Consider the following 7,716-nt stretch of genomic DNA (forward strand, 5'->3'; position numbering starts at 1 on the left):
GTGGGAGGGTCGGTGCTGAGGGAGCCCCGCACTGTGGGAGGGTCGGTGCTGAGGGAGTCCCGCACTGTGGGAGGGTCGGTGCTGAGGGAGCCCCGCACTGTGGGAGGGTCAGTGCTGAGGGAGTCCCGCACTGTGGGAGGGTCTGCAGATATCACCGAGTCTGACAGGAACACAGTACGATCACCCTGAACAAATACAAGTGTGATCAACTCTCACCCTCCATATTCTCACTGTCCAAATTCTCACTGTGAGAGTGGATGTGCCAGACAGTCCCCAGTGATATTGGGAATGTTTTTTATTCACTGGGACATGGGTGTCACTGGCCAGGGCAACATTTATTACCCATTCTTAGCTGCCCTGTTCAGGGGGCAGTTGAGAGTCACCCACATTGCTGTGTCTCTGGAGTCACATGTAGTCCAGACCAGGGTAAGGACGGCAGATTTCCATCCCTAACCAGATGGGGTTTTCCAACAATCGAGAATGGTTTCATGGTCATCAGTAGATTCTGCATTCCAGAAATGTCAGTGTGATCAAGGTGTGGTTCAGTCCAAAGGGTTACAATAACTTATCTTTGTTCCAGTTTATCGTGTGGAATTCACTCCCTGACACGTGGTTTACGGGAAAACAGGAGCCCATTCCATTGGTACTTCATGTAAAGAGTACATTCTGTATGTTTGATTGTGCTCAGTGATGGGGAAATATTATTATAGCCCTGCAGGCCTTCAGACATCAACTTCCACAAATATCCACGACTTTCCACCCAGAGGCTGTTTGTCTCCTTACCGACACTCTAATAAGATCCAGTGTCCAGAAACACACTGAAAAACATCCAGAGTCACAAACTCTTGTTTATCACGTCCCAACCTCACAGGGTGGATAAACTTCATACACAATGCTGTGGTATCCCATTAACCTGAGCCTGCGAACAGGATTCCCTGACAGTGTTCAGCAATGTCTAAATGACCATCCCCACCCAGTCCAGAGCTCCCAGACACAATCCATGGAGATATTAGCTCCCAGACACAATCCATGGGGATATTCCCAATCCTGCTGTACGATGGTTCTTTAACCCACGATCTATCCCTGTACAGGTCAGGTCCCTGCTGGAAACTCCATCCTAAACCCACCATATCAGACCAGTGAAAGGTATAAACAGCTTTTAACAACATCTGCCAAATGTACTCATCAAATAGGAATGTGAGCAGTGAAACACAGCAGGAAAGAGAAAAGATAGAACTGAAATGGGGCAGAGACACCACAGGGGGACGAGAATCCTCTCAAAGGGGAAGCTTCGAGATATTCAACACTTAGCGAGTCTGAAATGAGAAATAATAGGATTTCAGAGGGTCAGTGCTGAGGGAGTCCCGCACTGTGGGAGGGTCGGTGCTGAGGGAGACCCGGACTGTGGGAGGGTCGGTGCTGAGGGAGCGCCGCACTGCGGGAGGGTCAGTGCTGAGGGAGTCCCGCACTGTGGGAGGGTCAGTGCTGAGGGAGTCCCGCACTGCGGGTGGGTCAGGGCTGAGGGGGTCCCACACTGTGGGAGGGTCGGTGCTGAGGGAGTCCCGCACTGTGGGAGGTTCAGTGTTGAGGGAGCGCCGCACTGTGGGAGGGTTGGTGCTGAGGGAGCGCCGCACTGTGGGAGGGTCAGTGCTGAGGGAGTCTCGCACTGTGGGAGGGTCGGTGCTGAGGGAGTCCCGCACTGTGGGAGGGTCGGTGCTGAGGGAGCGCCGCACTGTGGGAGGGTCTGCAGATATCACCGAGTCTGACAGGAACACAGTACGATCACCCTGAACAAATACAAGTGTGATCAACTCTCACCCTCCAAATTCTCACAGTCCAAATTCTCACTGTGAGAGTGGATGTGCCAGACAGTCCCCAGTGATATTGGGAATGTTTTTTATCCACTGGAACATGGGTGTCACTGGCCAGGGCAACATTTATTACCCATTCTTAGCTGCCCTGTTCAGGGGGCAGTTGAGAGTCACCCACATTGCTGTGTCTCTGGAGTCACATGTAGTCCAGACCAGGGTAAGGACGGCAGATTTCCATCCCTAACCAGATGGGGATTTCCGACAATCCAGAATGGTTTCATGGTCATCAGTAGAATCTGCATTCCAGAAATGTCAGTGTGATCAAGGTGTGGTTCAGTCCAAAGGGTTACAATAACTTATCTTTGTTCCAGTTTATCGTGTGGAATTCACTCCCTGACACGTGGTTTACGGGAAAACAGGAGCCCATTCCATTGGTACTTCATGTAAAGAGTACATTCTGTATGTTTGATTGTGCTCAGTGATGAGGAAATATTATTATAGCCCTGCAGGCCCTCAGACATCAACTTCCACAAATATCCATGACTTTCCACCCAGAGGCTGTTTGTCTCCTTATCGACACTCTAATAAGATCCAGTGTCCAGAAACACACTGAAAAACATCCAGAGACACAAACTCTTGTTTATCATGTCCCAACCTCACAGGGTGGATCAACTTCATACACAATGCTGTGGTGTCCCATTAACCTGAGCCTGCGAACAGGATTCCCTGATAGTGTTCAGCAATGTCTAAATGACCATCCCCACCCAGTCCAGAGCTCCCAGACACAATCCATGGGGATATTCCCAATCCTGCTGTACGATGGTTCTTTAACCCACGATCTATCCCTGTACAGGTCAGGTCCCTGCTGGAAACTCCATCCTAAACCCACCATATCAGACCAGTGAAAGGTACAAACAGCTTTTAACAACGTCTGCCAAATGTACTCATCAAATAGGAATGTGAGCAGTGAAACACAGCAGGAAAGAGAAAAGATAGAACTGAAATGGGGCAGAGACACCACAGGGGGACAAGAATCCTCTCAAAGGGGAACATAAGAACATAAGAAATAGGAGCAGGAGTAGGCCATCTAGCCCTTCGAGCCTGCCCCGCCATTGAATAAGATCATGGCTGATCTGTCGTGGCTCAGTTCCACTTTCCCGCCCTCTCCCCATAACCCTTAATCCCCTCTCTTATCAAGAACCCATCAACCCGCTTCTTAAAAATATTTAGCGAGGCAGCCTCCACCACTTCAACGGACAGAGAATTCCAGAGATTCACCACCCTTTGAGTGAAGAAGTTCCTCCTCAACTCCGTTCTAAACCGCCCCCCTTTATCTTGAGGCTGTGCCCCCTAGTCCTACTGTCTTTTTTGAGCGGGAAGAGTCTCTCCACCTCTATCCTATCCATCCCATTCATCATCTTATACGTCTCAATGAGATCTCCCCTCATTCTTCTAAACTCTAACGAGTACAAGCCTAGTTTATTCAGCCTCTCCTCATAGCTCAACCCCCTCAACTCCGGTATCAGCCTAGTAAACCTCCTCTGCACTCCCTCCAGGGCCAAAATATCCTTGCGCAGGTGCGGCGCCCAAAACTGCACACAGTACTCCAGCTGCGGCCTCACCAATGCCCTATACAGCTGCAGCAAGACCTCCCTACTTTTATATTCAATCCCCCTCGCTATGAAGGCCAGCATCCCATTCGCCTTCCTGACCACCTGCTGCACCTGCAAGCTGGGTTTTTGCGACTCATGCACAAGGACTCCGAGGTCCCTCTGCACCGTCGCCTGCTGCAGTTTTTCGCCACATAAGTAATAGTCCTTCCTACCATTCTTCCTACCAAAGTGGACCACCTCGCACTTGCCAACATTAAATTCCATTTGCCATTTCCTGGCCCATTCGCCCAGCCTATCTAGATCCTTCTGCAGACTCTCCCCTCCCTCCGCACAATTTGCCTTTCCCCCAATCTTGGTGTCATCAGCAAATTTTGACACCCTACACTCGGTTCCCTCCTCCAGATCATCTATATAAATGGTAAATAGCTGAGGCCCCAGCACCGATCCCTGGGGCACTCCACTAGTCACCAACCGCCAATCCGAATAGCACCCATTGACCCCCACTCTCTGCCTCCTATTTGACAACCAATCCTCTATCCACGCTAACACCCTACCCCCAACTCCATGTCCCTCGACCTTCTGCAATAACCTCTTGTGAGGTACTTTGTCAAACGCCTTCTGAAAATCCAGAAAGACCACATCCACCGGCTCTCCTCTATCCACTGCCCTAGACACATCCTCATAGAACTCCAATAAATTTGTCAGATACGACTTCCCTTTAATGAAACCGTGCTGCGTCTGCTCTATCAAGCAATTCCCTTCAAGATGCCTCGCAATTTCCTCCTTAATGACGGATTCTAACATTTTACCTACAACAGACGTTAAACTAACCGGCCTATAATTCCCCGCCTTTTGCCTGGCACCCTTCTTAAACAACGGCGTAACATTAGCCGTTTTCCAATCATCCGGCACTTCCCCGGAATCCAGCGACGTCTGGAAAATAACCACCAAGGCATCCACTATCACCTCCGCCATTTCTTTCAGAACCCTCGGATGCATTCCATCCGGTCCTGGGGACTTGTCCACAATCAGCCCCTCCAGTCTGTCGAGCACCGCCTCTCTAGTAACAGTAATGTCATTAAGACCCTCCAGTCCTACCACCTTTCCATCGCTAACACCCGGCAAATTATTCACGTCCTCCTCCGTGAAGACAGAAACAAAAAAGTTATTCAATACCTTAGCCATATCCCCATCCCCTACCACTAGGTCCCCTTTCTCATCCTCTAAAGGACCAACGTTCACCCTAGCCAGCCTCTTCCTTTTTATATATTTATAAAAACTCTCGCTATCCTTTTTTACATTAAGCGCTAGCCCAGCTTCATAGCTTCTCCTACCCTTCTTTATCAACTTCTTTGTCAATCTTTGCTACGGCTCCCGCAGCCGCTGCAATGGTGATGTTGCATTGCAGAAGCTGCATTGTTGCTGTGGCACATGTTTGCTGCATTGCTGTTGCTCCCACTGACTCGAATAGGGTTGATGCATTGGTGCTGCTTCATTCGCGCTGCTGCAATGTCCATCCACTCCACACATCGACCCCCATTGTCCGTCCAAAGAACAAAGAACAACACAGCACGGGAAACAGGCCCTTCGGCCCAACGAGCCCGCGCCGCCGTCCCATTGTCTCAGTGACCTGTTCATGATTTTAGTCTAGGCCTAACGTGCGAGGATCAGGGAGGTCCAATATAGGGACAATTTGTTACCCAATCAATCAGCCTAAAAGCACATCTTTGGGGATGTGGGAGGAAACCGGAGCACCCGGAGGAAACCCACGCAACCACGGGGAGAACGCGCAAACTCCCACAGACACAGGCCCAAATCCATGTGTCCGCACAGCAACAGAGATAGTCTCTGAGCTGTCATGTTGCCCTCGAGATGGTCCAGTTTAAGCACACTAACGACATGAAGCAATAGGCAACTCCCGAAGCAACGTCCAAGAGCAGCCCACTACAACCTGCCGCATGCATGCCCCTTGCTGGTCAACAAGGTGGACTTAAATGCCTGTGGAGACAAAAAATTCATTATTAAACAGGCAAAGACTGTAACATCCCTGAGGCAAAACGTATTCCCAAGCCTACAATGTTTAGTAAGGCCTGCTATATCCCCTATATGTAGACCGCTCATGTGGCTGTCTAAGTGACTCTTAAACAACCCTAGCGTGCCTGCTTCCACCACCTTACTCGGCAGTGCATTCCACACCCCCACTACCCTTTGCGTGAAAAACTGCCCTCTAATATTTGTCTTATACCTAGCCCCCCTCACCCTAAGCCCGTGACCCCTCGTTCTATCCATTTCTAATAGCGGAAAAAGCTTACCACCATTTACTCTATCTATCCCCTTCATAATCTTATAAACCTCTATTAGATCCCCCCTCAGCCGACGTCTCTCAAGGGAAAACAGCCCAAGTTCGTTCAATCTTTCCTCGTAAGACAGCCCTTCCATACCAGGCAGCATCCTGGTAAATCTCCTCTGCACTCTCTCCAGGATCTCTACATCCTTCCGGTAGTACGGCGACCAGAACTGGACGCAGTACTCCAAGTGAGGCCTAACCAACGTTCTACACAACTGCAACATCAGACTCCTACTCTTATATTCTATACCTCTTCCTATGAAGGCTAACATACCATACGCTTTCCTCATCACATTCTGCACCTGCACCGACACCCTCAGTGACTTGTGCACTTGCACCCCCAGGTCTCTCTGCGTATATATACTCCGGATAGTTCTACCTTTTATCGTACAACTCCCCTCCACATTATTCCGGCCAAAGTGCATCACCTCGCATTTCTCCGGATTAAATTCCATTTGCCATCTATCTGCCCAATCTACCAGCCTGTCTATGTCCTGTTGCATTGCCAGGCACTGCTCCTCAGTACCCGCCAATCCAACCATCTTAGTGTCATCAGCAAATTTGCTGATCACACCACCTACCCCCTCTTCCACGTCATTAATATATACCACAAATAGAAGAGGTCCTAGTACCGAGCCCTGCAGCACACCACTGGTGACAGACCTCCAATTGGAAAAGGAGCCTTCCACTACTACCCGCTGTCTCCTCCTCCCAAGCCAGTTCTCCACCCATCTACATACCTGGCCTTGTATCCCATGAGCCTTCACCTTTTCTATCAGCCTACCATGAGGGACCTTGTCAAACGCCTTACTGAAATCCATATAGACGACATCAACGGCTTGTCCTTCGTCAACCGTTTTTGTCACCTCTTCAAAAAATTCCACTAGATTCGTAAGGCATGACCTCCCTGTAACGAAGCCATGCTGCGTATCCCTGATCAGATTGCAGCACTCCAGATGTTCATACATCCTATCCTTGAGGATCCTCTCCATTAGCTTGCCTATAACTGAAGTCAAGCTCACCGGCCTATAATTCCCTGGGTTATCCCTCTGACCCTTTTTAAACAACGGTACTACATTTGCAATCCGCCAATCCTCTGGGACCTCACCTGTGTCCAAAGAAGAGACAAAGATTTGCGTCAGAGGCCCAGCAATTTCATCCCTCACCTCCCTTAGCAGCCTGGGATAGATGCCATCAGGCCCCGGAGATTTATCTGTCTTTATACTGTCTAAAAGTCCCAACACCTCTTCCCTCGTGATGACTATTTCCCTCAACGGATCCTCAAACTCCTCAAGCACAGCACCAGACATCAGGCCCCTCTCCTGCGTGAATACCGACGCAAAGTATTCATTCAAGATCTCCCCCATTCCCCCAGGCTCCAAGCATAGTTCCCCTCCTCTGTCCCTGAGAGGACCAATCTTCCCTCTAACCATCCTTTTGTTTCTAACATAGGAGTAAAACGCCTTAGGATTTTCCTTAATCCTACCCGCCAAAGCCATTTCGTGGCCCCTTTTTGCCTTTCTGATGCCCCTTTTAAGTTCTCTCCTACATTCTCTGTATTCTTCTAACGCTATCTCTGTCCTCAAATGCCTAGATCTAATGTACGCCTCCCTCTTCCTCTTGACCAGGTCCTCAATATCCCTAGTTACCCACGGCTCTCTAATCCTACCCTTCCCATCCTTCCTCTTGACTGGCACATGTCTTTCCTGCAAAGATTTTAGTTTTCCCTTGAGAGACTCCCACATACCCAGCGTCGACCTGCCATCAAACAGCTTACCCCAGTCCGTATCTTTAAGATCCTGCCTAATCCGGTTGTATCTAGCCCTCCCCCAGTTTAACAACCTCCCCTTAGGACAGGCTTCATCTTTATCCATTAATATCTTAAACCAGACAGAGTTGTGGTCACTGTTAGCCACCTGCTCTCCTACTTCAACGTCAACCACCT

Source organism: Carcharhinus amblyrhynchos, unplaced genomic scaffold (genome assembly GCF_965287045.1).
Source record: "Carcharhinus amblyrhynchos unplaced genomic scaffold, sCarAmb.v2.hapA scaffold_525, whole genome shotgun sequence".
NCBI classification, from domain to species: Eukaryota; Metazoa; Chordata; class Chondrichthyes; order Carcharhiniformes; family Carcharhinidae; genus Carcharhinus; species Carcharhinus amblyrhynchos.